Below are 16,833 nucleotides of genomic sequence, written 5' to 3'. Positions count from 1 at the left end.
CTGTACAGTACCTAACACAGAGAGGAGCACCGGGATCTGTACAGTACCTCACACAGAGAGGAGCGCCGGTATCTGTACAGTACCTCACACAGAGAGGAGCGCCGGTATCTGTACAGTACCTCACACAGAGAGGAGCGCCGGTATCTGTACAGTACCTCACACAGAGAGGAGCGCCGGTATCTGTACAGTACCTCACACAGAGAGGAGCGCAGGTAAGCTGTACAGTACCTGACACAGAGAAGAGCGCCGGTAAGCTGTACAGTACCTCACACAGAGAGGATCGCCGGTATCTGTACAGTACCTCACACAGAGAGGAGCGCCGGTATCTGTACAGTACCTCACACAGAGAGGAGCACCGGTATCTGTACAGTACCTCACACAGAGAGGAGCGCCGGTATCTGTACAGTACCTCACACAGAGAGGAGCGCCGGTATCTGTACAGTACCTCACACAGAGAGGAGCGCCGGTATCTGTACAGTACCTCACACAGAGAGGAGCGCCGGTATCTGTACAGTAACTCACACAGAGAGGAGCGCCGGTATCTGTACAGTACCTCACACAGAGAGGAGCGCCGGTATCTGTACAGAACCTCACACAGAGAGGAGTGCCGGTAAGCTGTACAGTACCTCACACAGAGAGGAGCGCTGGTAAGCTGTACAGTACCTCACACAGAGAGGAGCGCCGGTATCTGTACTGTACCTCACACAGAGAGGAGCGCCGGTATCTGTACAGTACCTCACACAGAGAGCAGCGCCGCTAAGCTGTACAGTACCTCACAAAGAGAGGAGCGCCGGTATCTGTACAGCACCTCACACAGAGAGGAGCGCCGGTATCTGTACAGTACCTCACACAGAGAGGAGCGCCGGTATCTGTACAGTACCTCACACAGAGAGGAGCGCCGGTATCTGTACAGTACCTCCCGCAGAGAGGAGCGCCGGTATGGGTTCAGGGTGGGATCGGTACCTCTGTATGGGTGCAGGGCGGGATCTGTCCCTCTGTATGGGTGCAGGTCGGGATCTTTACCTCTGTATGTTTGCAGGGTGGGATCTATGCCTCTATATGGGTGTAGGGCGGGATCTGTATCTCTGTATGGGTGCAAGGAGGGATCTCTACCTCTTTATGGGTGCAGGGCAGGATCTGTACCTCTGTATGGGTGCAGGGCAGGATCTGTACCTCTGTATGGGTGCAGGGCAGGATCTATACCTCTGTATGGGTGCAGGTTGGGATCACGCTCAGACTCCAGGTCCTTTCTCAGTTCATGAAGCTTACCTTCTGCATTTCTTTTTTTCACTTAGTGCAGCTGCCAGTTCAGCTTTTTTGGTGTTGAGTCGCGATTTCACATCTATGAGCTTATTCAGGCTTAAACCGGCTTCCCTTTTTCCATTTTTGGCCTGCAGTTGTCGGTGCTCCTCCTGGACCTTGTCCAGCTCCATCTGCAGCCGGACACTCTCATCGGCTGTGTGGTCCAGCAGCTCGTGGGTATTGGCCATCTCGGTTTCATAGCGCAATGTCAAGCAAGCCACTATACGGACGGACACCTAATCCCTCTTGGCGAGTTGCGTCTTGCGCTCAGCAATCTGCAGTTCCTCAGTTTGATCCTGCAAGTCCCCTCTCTGATGGCCTTCACCTCTTCCCAGTGCTTGCATGGCCCCCAATTGTCTCTGCATGGCCTCCACTTGCCCCCCTGGTCTCCTCTGGCCCCCATAGCCCCTCTGGCCCCCATAACCTCCAATGGTCTCCCCACGGCCTCCCCTATCCCCCCGCACAGCGTCCTCTGGTCTCCTCTGCCCCCCCCCCCGGCCTCCCCTGGTCCCCCCTGTCTCTCATTCACACACTCTATCTGTCTCTCACACTCTGTCTCACACTCTGGATCTGGATATCGTATTTACCCTATATATTTGATCTGCCCTATACCTACACCGGGGGTGGGGGGGGCGACGACTCCGCAGCTGGTTGCTCATCCGCTTGTTCCTCCATATCCGACTCTGGAACCCTTTATGTGGGAGTTACTCGGGCCTAGGTCTCAAATCCTCGGTGGTACCTTAATACTTCTTAATACACTCTCATCTTTCGTCTGCCCTATCGTCCAGGATCCGTTTCGCTACCGGAGAACGCCTCTTCTTGTTATCATTGCAGTATGTTGGTATCATCTAACCCCGGTATGTCTGTCTGTGCCAACCAAGGTGACCAGACTTTTAGGAAATTTGTGCCGGTGTCGTTGACCAGACTTGTCAACTGTTCCATCCGGCAAACAAACCAAATTCTGTTTCTAATTTTGGGTATAATCGGAATCTCTGGTTGCTTCCACAGTGCTGCTATCTCACACCTGGTGGCCGTGGCAAAATGTGCAATCAATTTGTGCGTTGCGTTCGAGAACCCCCGGGCCCACCTGCCCAGCAGGAACAGCCATGGGTCAAGGGGGACCTCGAGCCCAATCAGACGTTGCAGCCACTCCTTGACCTCCGCCCAAATCAGAGCCACCTTCGTGCAGGACCACAGCATGTGGCGCAGGTCCGCTCTTTCTCCACACTGCTTGGGGCAGAGCGGAGAATAGCCTTTGACGAATTTAGAGAGTTTAGTTGGGGTATAGTACCAACGCATCAGGACTTTATAGGCGTTCTCCTTTAACGTGGTACAGATAGAGCTCTTCGCCGCTGCCTGTAGGATCCTATCCCAGTCATTGTCCTCTAGAGTTTCCCCCAAGTCTGCTTCCCATTGTCTCATGTAGCTAAGTCTGGGCTCGTCTACTGTCCCGGGGCAGACCACTTCCCTGTACATTCTAGAGGTTAGTCCCCTCGTGTCCGTTTCTCTGGAACACATCTGCTCAAAATTTGTTCTCCGTGGCCAAATAGGGGCCTTGTTATAGAAAGCCCTGATCTGTAGATATCTAAATAATTCAGTGTTCGGAATGGTTTTTTCCTCTTTTATGTGGGCAAAGGTTTTGATTACATCCCTGCCCTCCAGATCATTTAATCGGAGATACCCTGCCTGGATCCAATTTGCAAAATGAGCGCTATCTAGGCCTGGAGCGAAATCCGGGTTGCCCCATATGGGGGTCATCAGTGAGTGTTGTGATTTGAGAGAACATCAAAATTTGGTGGCCTCCCATAATTTCAGGGAATTCATCATGGCCTGCAGTGGTGTTCGCATCCGCGGACGGCTGTTCCTGGGTAGCCATATCAGGTTCTTCAAATCTACCGGAGCGCAACACTCTCTCTCCAGTGCCACCCATCTCCGAAGAGTCGGGTCTGTGTGCCACTGCAGGATCTGAGTTAGTTGAGCTGCTTCGTAGTAGGCGAGCAAGCATGGCACCCCCAGCCCTCCTCTCGAGGTCGGCCTCCTCAAGATATCTTTTCTAATTCTGGGGCCTTTTTTATTCCAGATGAACTTCGTTATTGCGGACAGTAATGAGAGGATCTCATCTTTAGGCAGGGTAATCGGGAGGGTTTGAAAAAGATATAGCACCCGTGGAAGAAGATTCATTTTTACTCTTTGAATTCTACCTATCCACGAGATGCCATACTCTGCCCATCGCCGCAGATCCTCCCTTAGAGTCTTAAACAACTGGGGATAATTTGCCTTGTATAGGGTTTTATAGTCTTTAGTGAGATTTACCCCTAAATATTTGATCGTGGAGGGCTGCCATTTAAAGTTAAAATTGAGTCCAATTAGTTTTTCTATTGGTTTGGGTAGATTTAGATTGAGGGCTTCTGATTTGGCCTGGTTAATTTTGAATCCCGAAATTTGGTTGAATCTCCCCAGGATTGAAAACACATTGGGCAGAGAGGTAAGAGGCTGGGATAATGTCAGGATCACATCATCCGCGTACATGGCCACTTTATGTGACTGCTCTTTGAATGCTATTCCCGAGACATCCGGGTTGCTCCTAATATGTGCCGACAAGGGTTCAATACATAGGGCGAACAACAAGGGGGACAACGGGCATCCCTGTCTAGTGCCACTACGAATCTGGAAAAGCTCCGATGGGAACCCCTGATTTCGCATCCTTGCTGCCGGCCCCTCGTACAGTGCCAGAATGGCTCCCAATATGCATCCCTCGAAGCCGAATGCCCCCAGCGCCTCTCTCAGATAGGGCCAGTCTATCCGGTCAAAGGCTTTCTCGGCGTCCAGACTTAGCACCAACGATGGGATATTTTGCTTTTGGGCCAGATCAATTACATCAATTATTTGTCTGGTGTTGTCTGCCGCTTGCCTGCCACTTATGAACCCCACCTGATCTGGATGTACCAGCCTGGGAAGAACGATACCCACTCTATTAGCTATTAGTTTAGAATTTTTTTTATGTCTGTATTAATTAAAGAGATGGGCCGGTAGCTCTTACAGTCTGCCGGGTCCTTTCCAGCTTTATAGATCAGTGAGATTGACGCCTTGAGCATCTGTGCTGGGAACGAGGCTCCTTGTAATACCGAATTAAAGAGTTTTAACAAATGTGGGGCTAGAAGTTTTAGGTATTTTTTGTACTAAAGGTTCGAGTAGCCATCTGGGCCGGGCGCCTTGGCCGGCTTGAGAGACTTTACAACGTTCGTTAACTCTTCTAAAGAGAAGTCTTCCTGTAGTGCCTCTCTTTCCGCTCTACTCAATGTGAGTAGGTTCGCCTCTTTCAGAAATTCTCGGAGATTTTCCCTCGTTTTCTGATTATGGATGACCTTACCCCCATCGTAGAGCGACTCATAGTATCTCTTAAATTCCGCTACGATTCGCTTAGGATTTGAGGTAAGTTCCCCTCCCTGCGTACGAATAGATTGGATGTGGAAATTTGTTTTTTTGTTTCTAAGTCTATTTGCTAGAAGGGTGTCTGGCTTGTTCGCCTTCTCAAAGAATCGCCGCTTAGTCCAGCTCATCTCTTTTTCAGCCTGAGATGTCAGTCGCAGATTTAACAGTTTTTTAGTATCCTGAATTTGTTCCAGGACTGCCTCCTTTTTGGATCTTTTGTGTATTGCGGTAAGGGATGCCAATTTCCCCTTTAGCTCTTTTATCTGACTCTCTTGTTCTCTTTTGCATCTAGCGGCTAGCCACATAAGAGATCCTCTGAGGGTAGCCTTATGGGCCTCCCACAACGTGGTAGGTGAAGATACACTCCCCTCGTTCTCTTCAAAATACTCCCTGATTTTGTCTGCGATCCCTGATTCGAATTTAGGAATTTTTAACAGCAACTCATTTAGCCTCGAATTCGCTCCCGGTCTGTCCAGCAAATTTAAGTCGCACCGCAGCTCTATAGGTGCGTGGTCTGACCATGAAATATCGTGTATTCCCGAATGGGAGACCACTGGGACCAGTCTGTTAGATACAAGGAAGTAATCTATTCGGCTGTACCGGTTGTGAGGGTGGGAGTAAAAAGTATAGTCCTTGGTCTGTGGGTGTTGCTCCCTCCAGATATCCACTAACTGACAGTCTCGAAGTCCTTGGGCAATTGTTAGTACATCTCGTCTGGGGGGGGGGGGGGGGGGGTTAGGTGCTGTACATCGGTCTAGCTTGGGGTTCAGTGTCCTATTCAAGTCTCCTGCCACAATTAGCTGGCCCTTTCCTGCTGCAGACGCCGGAAGAGGGCAAAGAAATCTGTTGCCTGCTCGCACGGGGCATATATTGAGACCAGTGTAAGGGCCCGACCCTGTATGGACCCCACCAATATGATAAATCTGCCTTCGGCATCTACCACCTTTTTATCTAACTCAAACAATAAGTTTTTATGGAAAACAATGGCCACCCCTCTCTTCTTTTCTGATGCTGAAGCTAGGTGAATAGTGTTAAAGTCTTTATCTAGGTATTTGGGATAGCTAGCTTTAGAAAAGTGGGTCTCTTGGAGAAAGAGAATGTCTGCTTTGTGTCTTCTATAATCCCTAAAGGCCAGCTTACGTTTAGCAGGGTTGTTGAATCCCTTAACGTTATGGGAGATGCATCTTATTTCTCTAACCATTGTGATTCATCTTGGTATGGTTCCTTCTCTGTAGCTGTTGTGGCCGAGCCGTGACCCTGCTGCGAGGTCTTGCTCCAGACTCTATCTTTTCTAGCTGGACCTTCTTCTATGCTGGTCGCCGTTGGGGGGGGGGGGGGGTGTGGGGAGGTGAGGTATGACACGAGAGGGAAGACACACAGTAGACACAAAAGAAAAAACAGCAAGTAAATACATGTTTATAAACAACATGTTCTCTGCTCCAGGACCTCCATGTCCTGCAGCAGAGTCCAACGCCCTCGGGGAGTGGGACCCCATGACCTCAGGACCACTTCCCACTTTCCCTCCCCGAAGGACTTTGACGGGATCTCGGGAGGCCCTCCCCCTCCAATCTCGTCTGCAGCACATGCCGACCTCGGGATATGAAGCCCCCTCTATCCCCCAGGCCCGCACTCTCACTTTATCTACCCCCTTCAACTTTAAATTTCTAACCGTTATAACCAAACCGCATCTATAACTGTAACCGTAGATTGGTTATTGTGGGTTGCCATGGCTCTAACCTGAGCCACCAGGTCCAGGATTCTAAAAACTGCCCTCCGGCTTACTCCCACCCGTACACTCCTCCCCAATCTCTGCCCCACTTCCTCTCCCTGTCTTCTGATCTCCTGCGCTCTCTTTTCCCTATTACTCGTGGCTCTCCTATCGCTCCCTTGCTCTTTGCTGGAGCTTGCCTCTGTGTGAGTGCCCTTCGTGCCTTCCCCTGTGTGCCTGCTCCATTCTCCCTTCTGCCTGCCTACTCCCCGTTGAATGTGCTGTAATAACTCAGGCACTTCCGGGGACCCATCACTGTCCTGCATGAGGGCCGTCCCCTTCCGCCTTCGTGGTCCGGCGCGCCTCAGTCTATCTCCGGGTACATCCGCCACCTGCAAGATGGCGCTGGTGTCTCTGGCACCTCCTGACGACAACATCCGGTTTCCGGCGGCCGCCATTTTGGTGCTCCTGCTGCCTCGTGGAAAGCGCCATTTCGCCCGCCATCTTCCTCCATCCTCGTGGCCTGATACGAAAGGTTAGTTTCTTTCCTTGTCTTTGTAGGGATTGCCGCCAACTTTGACGGGTGACCGGGGGGGGGGGGGGGTCTCTGTATCCGCACTGGAGGTTCCTAGGAGCTCTTATGCTGGGGTGTAGAGGCGAGGTGCACGGGCGGGCAGACCCTGTCCAGTGGCCAAACGTGGCTAAACTTGGCCTTCAACTTAGTCCCTCAACCAGGCAACTTTAACTTTAAAACACCGAGTTTTGCATGAGTCCTTTAGTGACTTTATTGTTTTTCTCATTTATTCTTCTTGGGCTTCGGCATGCCCGCCCCACCGCTCCATTCTGGTTCTAGGGCAGCTTCCTCGTCCCCCTCTTCTGCCGGGGGGCCCCCTAGACCCAGTTTGGCCAGGAAATCTGGCCCTTCTCCTATGTCTTTCAGGGTAAGGATTCTCCCGTTCCGCGTTACTTGCAATCCGAACGGGAAGGTCCAGCGGTACTTCACATTATTCTCGCGGAGCACTCTGGTCACTGGAAATAGTGAGCGGCGTCTCATGAGGGTGAGCGGGGATAAATCCTGGAATATCTGCATTTTATTGGATTCGAATTCCACAAATGGCAGGACCCTCGTGTGGCGCAATACTGCCTCCCTTGATGTATAATAATGCAGCCGGAGGATAATGTCTCTCGGCTGTTCATTTTGGACTGGTCGGGAGCGCAGGGCCCTATGGCAACGGTCCATTGCCAGAGCTTCTTTAGTGCTGTCTGGCATTAGGGATTCCAACCAGCATGCGGTGAAAGCCTCACAGTCCCCCACTTCTTCAGAGACTCCCCGGATTCTAATATTATTTAGTCTATCGCGGTTCTCCGCGTCCTCCTGCCGCTCTTTTAGCTCATCTATTTGTTTTTGAAGGTCCGCTGTCTTTTTCTCTGTCTTTTTCCCTGCCCTGATGGTGAGATCCACTTTGGCCTCCAGATCGTCCGTTCGGGTCCCCAGCTTTGTGACCTCCCGCTTAACCTCCTTAATATCCGCTTGTAGAAGCATTTTCAGGTCATTGTAGAGCCGTGCGAAGTCACATCGCCGTACTGGGAGTTGGGTCTGACTGTTAGATCCTTCATCGTCCCCTTCCAATTCTGTGTCAGTGTCCGCCATTTCTCCTGCTGGAGCACTCTCAGCCGCGCCACCGAAATAAGCCTGTACATCAGCTAGCTTTTGTTTTTTCTGCCCGACCAGCTTCTTAGGGGCCATTCTGGGGTGTTTACCTAGCCGTGGAATTAAGTGTATAGACCCGGTTTTGTTTTTGGGGTGATTTATTCGTAATATACTGTGAGCGTGGGACGGAGCTAGTCACTCAAGCTTCCATACCCCGATCCTTCGCGCATGCGCCTCCCTGGCAGAGGTTTTGATGCAGTTTGAAGGCAGAAGATAATGGCCCATTACTGACGCAGAAGTTGCCAAATCCCATTCTGACGTCTGCATCATGTTACATACCTCCTTCTATGTACATTCCACAAAGCACCAGCTGACCCGAATGGGGCAGAACTGAAGCAAGGCACCTATCCTGGTGCTCAGAAAAACAAGCATTGATATCTCTCTTTCCATCATATTTTGCTACCAATATGCTGTGAAGCCACTGACCCATGTTGGAGAATATTTTAGGCCCATTAATTTAAACTCTTCTCTAGCACTGGGATGTATATGGAAGAGGTCTCAGGAATTGTGCAAATATAATGCAGTGTGACAGACTGCTTGGTTATAGGGTCGGGTGATGGGACTGTAATAAAAAACTCTAAGTACATCATACAAAAACACAAATAACGAACATTTTTGTTGTACGATATGAAAAAGAAGCAAAATGACATTCTCAAACACATATTGTGACGGTTGTCCGTCCTGCCCCCAAAAAATAATCTATTAACAATGAAACATTTCTTGACATGGATTTGTAATTGTTTTACAAAATACATTTTCACAGGGTTTGGAAACACATTATGATAGCAGAAAATCTCGCACCGGTTCATCAGCAGCAATGCTGCGGGTGTATGTTTATATGTATTGGCGGCGTGGGGGTGTATTTTTATATGTATTGTGGGGGTGTATTTTTATATGTATTTCATTTAAAGAATGAACATTTTTATTTGGACAGGATAATAAAGGAAAAGGAATAATACAAAAATACAACGTCGCCTCTTCTTCAAAATATACAATCTTGTCTTTTTCTTCTTCGCAATGGCTGCTGCTTCTTGGACATCTGGGTCTGGAAAGAAAGAGACAATATTCTTTATATCAATCGCGCAGTACATTATGGTTAAAATATGCCTGCATCTTCTATCAAGTTTACTGCATGATCTACTGTCCAAAAAGAGTCACTGATTTATTGTAATTGGCTACTCATACATGACTTATTCGAACAGTGTGTATTATTGCTGCTATGGTAAGTGTCACACTTTCAAGTTAGTATTGCCACAACATTAATTGCAGAAAATATTAAAAATGCATAACTACAGTCAGGTTTGGTATACATGTACGGAGTTGGCATGGTGTCCATTCAGCAATTGTGCAGGGGTAACAATGTAGAAAAAAAGCCCACAGCAATATGTTTTAGAGCTTTTTATTATGAAACGCATAAATTTGTTAACGTGTTCAGTGACCAAGGTCGATTCACAATGGATCACTGTGGTACTGTAGACTTGGTTTTTATCTGGTTTATAAATACCTGCAAATTCACACAGTAGTAAGCACAGTACAGTACTATCTACTGGATAGTGCAAAGGCAATTCATTTGTGCCATCTGGCTGATACGTGAAGAACTGCACCCAAGGAAATCAGAATCCAGGTAAATCAAAGAAATCAACAATGGTAAACACAAGTGTGACTGGTTTTATTGGCGGCATTCATGGCAGCGTTCACAGAAGAATAACCGCGTGGAATGCAGCAGAGTTCACGAAAACGGCTTCGTGAAATGTTCAAATAGCGGCCGCTGCATCTGTATGCTTTTGTTCTCATTCCTTTTATCTGTGAGGTCACATCTGCGCTGCATTATTGGGGAAAATATGGTAAACAAAAGCGTCGTTGGGCTATTACAATCTTTATCCAATGACTTTTTGGTGATAATCATCAAATCTACAGGCAAATCCCTGTCCACATCCATTGGATAATAAGAAATGTTATGTATTTAGTATAGGTACCTAAACTGGAGTTGACCTTGATGGGGTTAACAGGCTTTAATCTTTTTTTGATCAAAAGATACAACTACTGAATATGGCTCCTTTTGTTATTTGACTTCGGATCAAAATGTAGAAATCTCAGTAATAAATGACAAGCTAACGATATCTTTGTGTAGCCCCTCCTAAAGAAGCATAAGTACCTCCCCAGTTAAAGTACAGTAGGTGTGAGAACTGCCAGGGGAAGAAGCACAGAGTCACCACACCAGTTAATGTCCATCTGAAGCCTGCCCTTCTGTGAGACGCATCATCAACGGGTGGGAATAAAGCTGGTCGTTTGTACTATAAAAGTTCCTGGCACTCTTCATTCTAATATCTGCATAGCTACACCCATCCTGCACGGATCCAGCACCCTGCACAGGTATGAGATGCTGAATTCTGTCATGTACTGTATATAATCTAATAATTAAACCCTTCTCACTGACTGCCCCACACCTCTGGAATGCCCTTCCCCTCAATACCCGATCTATCCACCTTTAAGACCCACCTTAAAACACACCCGCTTAAGGAAGCATACGAGTAGCTCAGTGGCTGATAATTAACACCTCATACATTAACCTTGGCTCACCTGCAGGCACACTTAGCAGAACGCCCTCCTACTGTCTCTGTACGTTCTTCCTACCAACAAAACTAGATTGTAAGCTCTTCGGGGCAGGGACTCCTTTACCTAAATGTTACTTTTATGTCTTCTCCCCTTTGTGTTATTTATATCATTTATTATTTATATGATTGTCACGTGTATTACTGCTGTGAAGCGCTATGTACATTAATAGCACTATATAAATAAAGACAGACAGACATACATACATACTATAACATGATGTTAAATCTTTACGAGCCGGGCAAGGAGGTCACATTTGTTTTCCACCATTAACTGTTTGTATTTTTGCTTGCAGAATAATTCTTTATAATGCCATTATTAGACGAGCAGATAAATGTAAGTTGCACAATATACTTGACTTTTATTAACCCTGGAGGTTTTTTCACAAGATATGAATAGGCACATTTCTTCTAAGCAGGGCTACAGGCTGCATATTTACATAAATGTTTTGATCATGTTGTACTTTTATATCAGACTTTGCCACATTATAATTTGTTCCTTTTTCTCGCTGTGTTATTTATATTTTAAAAATATATTTTAAAAAGAAAAGAATTGAGTCATACCTCAACACGTGGCATTCTTTCACGTGGCAAAAAAATTGACGTGGGACAAAAGCCATGAAAGGGAAATCCTTCACACACACAAAAACAGACTAACCACTAACATTTATCAACCAACAAAGTTGCCTGTTGGATTACATTTGTTTCAAATGTAATGAACATGAATCAGGCAAAAGTGTTGGGTTTGTGGGAATTTACATTTTTTTTAAACTCTTTATTTTCATGTTTTCATACAATACAGAAACAATATTGAGGTGGGTGAGGGAGGGATTGCAATGATAAGAGAGGGGAGGAATATTTGTATATTGTTACAGGGTATGCTTGATTGATACAGATTGACAGACATTTTTTTTATACAGGTTCTGAAAAAGAGACCAAAGATATTCATGATGCTTACGCCTAGAGCAAGGGTGTGCAATCTGGGGGGGGCGCAGCGCTTACAGTGGCCCCGCAGTCTTCCCAAAGGCATTTAATTAAAATGCCTGGTAGCGCATGAGGCCACTATAAAGTTCCAGAGGCTAATGTCTCAGTGCACGCGCCACACGTGCGTCGGGGTGTCTGGCGGTGCTCTTTCCCGGCATCAGCGTGACCAAGTGGACAACTGGCAACTCGCGATGGGGAGGGGCGGTGGGGGCGCGACCCTGACATCACGTGGCTGGTTTGCCCTAACTGGCTGAACCGCTGCCGTGACGTGGCCAATGCTCGTCCGCTGCGCAAAAAGACAAAATTATTGTCTTTTGGCAAAGGCGGTCGCGCATCGCGCATTGTGCCGGGGCGCGCAGGCAGCTAATGGGGCCGGCCCCATAGAGGGCCGTACCTTGTGTGCGCCGCGTACACCGTCACAGCCACAGCTATCGGGGACAAAGCCTAATCTTGACTCCGGTGGCTTCTGGCAACGTGTCGCCATGGCAACATGACGTCAGAATGCCAGAGACAAGGTTAGGAGTGGGGGAAGTGCAGGCAGTTGGGTACACTAGATGTAGTGTGCATACCCCTGGCATAGAGTGATGGAGAGGGTGATCTGAGGGCTATAGGGGGGGGTAGAGGGATTGGAGGGGGGCAACTAGTACAGATCACAAGAGATTACAATGCTTGACCAATGTGGAATTCACAAAAATGAGCTAAACTTCTATTATTACTGAAATGCGAACAATTGCCTAATGACTGACACTTCCCCTCTTTGGAAAGATAACAGGCGCAAAGTGTGTTCCTGCGTTTGCAAGTTCTTGACCAAATCTGCAAAAATCTTCACCAGGCAAACCTGGACTAACCTTGTAAATCTTTACTGTTTAGCAATGATACGTTTAGTGGGTTAAATCTTGCCTCTCGCGGCATGAACATGCCACAGAGTTTGCAATACAGTTGTGTGTAATGTTCCCAGCGACGTCACTGAACGGTTTAATGTAACCATGCTGGTGGGGGTGTGTCACATTGCATGTCCACTCCTGCATTATTCGGGATCTACATAGCCCATTTACTAAACAGCAGATTGCTTATTCAACAACCTGATCGATTTGTATAATCAATAAGTTGCCCAAAACAGTGAATGTGTTAATGTTGTAGTACAGAAGCACTGCATGAAAACACCACTTACTGGCCTGGTACATATTGTGTGTGCAAAGACAACGCGCACAATGGGGGGCGTGGGTATTTTTTATACTGTACATCAGGCAAAAATGAATTTTATTCATGTTGCGACAGGACCTTTTCCCTTTATCTGTGGCATCGCCTGGTACAGTTCTAGGAAGAGCACACGTGGTCTTCAGAGAGTTCAGACAGGAGGACGATGGGAAAGTTACTGAGCAGCAGCTGTGCAGAAATCCCCGTGATGATGGGCGTGCCGCCAGGGGTGCTGGGATTTCTGTGTGTTAGTTTCTCATCGGCAGCGTGTCGCTCTCATCTTTGTTGTTTCCCCCCCTCCCTGTTGTTTCAGAGTGTGTAGGTTGGAGGAGGTGTGTGTGTGTGTTGTGAAGGGGGTTAAGGGTTTTAATACACATCTCTTCTGTTATGGGGTGTGCTGCTGTCACAAAAGACACCTTAATGCAGGGGTTCTCAACTCCAGTGTTTGAGACCCCCAACAACGCAGGGCCGGCCCGTCCATTAGGTTGTCTAACGCACAACGCAACCAGGGGCTCATTAATAATAATAATAATAATTTTCCTCTTATTTGTTTTATTATTTTCTTTTTTTTGTCCGCTATTTTGGCGCCCTGTTATTTTTATTTCGCGTTGCAGCCCCGATAGCTACGCCACTGTTTGTTTTATTTTTGGGGCACAGATTTTAAGTTTCACCTAGGGAGCATGAAATCCTTGCATCGGCCCTGCCAACAGGTCAGGTTGTAAGGATATCCCAGCTTCAGCACAGGTGGCTCAATCAGTAGCTCAGTCAAAGACTCAGCCACCTGTGCTGAAGCACAGATATCCTTAAAAATTGACCTGATGGGTGGGGAAAGGGGGGGTCTTGAGGACTGGAGTTGAGAACCCTGCCTCAATGATTTGCAGGACACACACTGGATAGAGTCCAAGACACTGATAAGGATGGACTTGATATTATTATAATATGTGAACAGAATGTATAGTAAGAACGCTGCCTGCATTCTAATACAAGTGCAGCTTTAATATCCCTCCCAAAACCCCGCTCCCACCCCCCTCCCCCCAAGACATGGCCTCTGGCACAACCGAACTCATAGTCTTAACGCATCCTACTATGTTGTTCTATCTCTTACCCACTGCAGTGGTATTCAGCAGCATATGTTGGCACATTTTAAATGAACAATGATATTATATCACAATATCTATGTTGCCATGCCTGGTGTCAGTCTGCCCACCCTGTCATGGAAACCCTGGTAACAGCGCAGGCAGTGACGGGACCAATTATAGGTTTTCCCCACAGAGGCAGCTTCCTTCAGTGACAGGGGAGGAGGTGAGACAAGGCTTGTGTTCTACCAAATCCTGGGTTCAGACCTTGTACCTTCCTCCCACTGTACTTAAGGAGCTGCACCACCACATGTAGGCAGTGTCTCTACCATTGAGAGAGGCAGGTATCACACAGGATTGCTTGTGCATTGACATCCCCTATTTCTCTTCCCCATGGAGGAGAGTGAGTGATTATCATTCCCCTGTCCCTGATAGAGGGGCAGGAGAGAGTATGGACTGCTTTTGGTGCCCTTGACCCGGAGTGGAGGTCCAGGCACCATCCAGAAGTTGGAGACCTGCAGTGAACTGTATTGAACAGATGCCCATTATACTGTGTATGCAGAGGAACAATAAATTGTAATCTTTTCTGGGCGGCGAGGAGAACGTTCTTCTGTGGGAGATTACCTCCATACATCTGGAGCCTGCAGCAGATGGAGGCACTGTGTTCCCGGAGATAAACAACAGTAATGTACCCCAGAAGCCTGCCCAGACGTCCCCACTACCATCGGCGAACCACTCAGCATCCTGTGAGCCAACAGGTAGCATGCACCATACAGCTGGTAACGGGAATCTCCCAGACGGTGGGCGAAACACCGTTACATCTATAACTGGATTTTGGAAATTTAAGTGGCTCACAACTGGAGAGGTTTGATAGCAAAAGCAGGAACCAGAATGCATATTGTAACATAACCACATATCACATGGAAATCGTAGATCTTCATTTGTCTAAACCACATATGTTATCACCTAGATCTCAAAAGAATTTGAGTGGTGCAATGGTCAATGACGAAATGGTTCAAGGTCTTAAAATCCCACCTTGCAAAATTAGTGGTTACACATTACAAATAAATGGTGAATTTGTGTGCCCACACACAGATTTTCTGATACAGTAGAAGTGATAATAACATGTCAAAGAAAGTGTCAGCAGCTAATGACCATTGGGCCCACCCAATCTGCTCCTTTTTTTGTGTCCATGGAAAAGAGTCATCACCTTCACTTTGCTGGGAGTCTGTTCCATGGACAAACCACTCTTAGATCTCTGAACATAAAAGGCCTCAATAGCTGTAAATAAATGTATTATCTCAGAACTGTGTGATATTATATGATGACTATGCTTTAATGTCAAGTTTCAGCATATTGCTGCTGTCTCACATAGTCCTTCACCAAGTCCACAGTTTCATTACACCCTAGGACCATCTTTTTAAAGGGGCAGCACCTCCTAGGATCCGTGAACTAATGTAGGTCATTGACCCTGTTTCTAAACAAAGTGTTTTAAAATTTTTTTTTTTTTAAACTTTGGTGGGGTTTATGTATTAGAAAGATTAGTACAGTGAAATAATATATGATATAATGGTAGCACATGTACCCCCACCCTCTAGGAGATACTGCTTCAGCTACAGGTGTTTCGTGGTGCGCATACTTGTAAGGATCAGAAGAGCTGAGTTGATCTGTGATGGGTTAGAGATCAGGACAGGCTTTTGGTGTCATCTGGGTTTGATGTCTGCGCCTCCAACTTCAGTGATTATCCAGTATTCCTGGAGATATGTCCCACTGTAGCACAGTCCCTCATACCCCTGTCCAATTACTGCAGACTCAGGCAGGGATATATAAAACAAGGGGGCTTTATTGTGCAGTCACTGCATAGATGGAATTACAGCATTGCAGATGCTGATCAGAGGGTTCCAGGCATCAGGATGGTGCATGGGACTCAGGTAATATTGAGGCCTAATTGTCATTCTTGAAGCCTTTTTGAGAGAGAGAGAGAGAGAGAGAGAGACTGTACTGTCCTTTTATAGTGACAAATGAAAACCAGCACTATTTGATTGAAATTTAAATTATTTTTTTATTTGCCTTTCTTAAAATATTTTCATATCACTACTTGATTGTCATTATACTGTTTCTTTTGTCCAGGGCAGAGAGACCAGGGGGGGGGGGCAGAGAGAGAGACAGGGGGGGGGGCAGAGAAAGACCAGGGGGGGGCAGAGAGAGACCAGGGAGGGGGGCAGAGAGAGACAAGGGAGGGGGGCAGAGAGAGACCAGGGAGGGGCAGAGAGAGACCAGGGGGAGGGGCAGAGAGAGACCAGAGGGGCAGAGAGACCAGGGAGGGCAGAGAGAGACCAGAGAGGGGCAGAGAGATACCAGGAGGAGGGGCAGAGAGAGAGACCAGGGGGAGGGGCAGAGAGAGACCAGGGGGAGGGGCAGAGAGAGATCAGGGGGGGCAGAGAGAGACTGAGGAGGGCAGAGAGAGAAAGGGGGGGGGCAGAGAGAGACCGGGGGGCAGAGAGACCGGGGGGCAGAGAGAGACCGGGGGGGGCAGAGAGAGACGGGGGGGGGGGGCAGAGAGAGATGGGGGGGGCAGAGAGAGACCAGGAAGGGGGCAGAGAGAGGGACCAGGAAGGGGGGCAGAGAGAGAGACCAGGAAGGGGGGCAGAGAGAGACCAGGGGGGGCAGAGAGAGACCAGGGGGGGGCAGAGAGAGACCAGGGGGAGGCAGAGAGAGACTGTGGGGGCAGAGAGAGACCAGGGGAGGGCAGAGACCTGGGGAGGTCAGAGAGAGACCAGGGGGGAGAGACCAGGGGGGGAGAGAGAGAGA

At 47.9% G+C, this 16,833-nt stretch overlaps 1 protein-coding gene across 1 annotated transcript in view; it reads left to right on the top strand.

The window, feature by feature from the left end:
- The first annotated feature begins 10,341 nt into the window (after window positions 1-10,341).
- IL18 (interleukin 18) overlaps window positions 10,342-16,833 on the top strand; it is a 44,238-nt gene continuing 37,746 nt past the window's right edge. The window contains exon 1 of the mRNA XM_075603998.1: window positions 10,342-10,526. The gene's annotated coding sequence lies outside the window, so the exon portion shown is untranslated. The remainder of the gene's footprint in view (window positions 10,527-16,833) is intronic.

The sequence above is a fragment of the Ascaphus truei genome, chromosome 6 (genome assembly GCF_040206685.1).
Source record: "Ascaphus truei isolate aAscTru1 chromosome 6, aAscTru1.hap1, whole genome shotgun sequence".
In the NCBI taxonomy this organism is placed as follows: domain Eukaryota; kingdom Metazoa; phylum Chordata; class Amphibia; order Anura; family Ascaphidae; genus Ascaphus; species Ascaphus truei.
The sequence above is the reverse complement of the archived record's forward strand: the minus strand, read 5'-3'. Positions and strand labels throughout refer to the sequence as shown.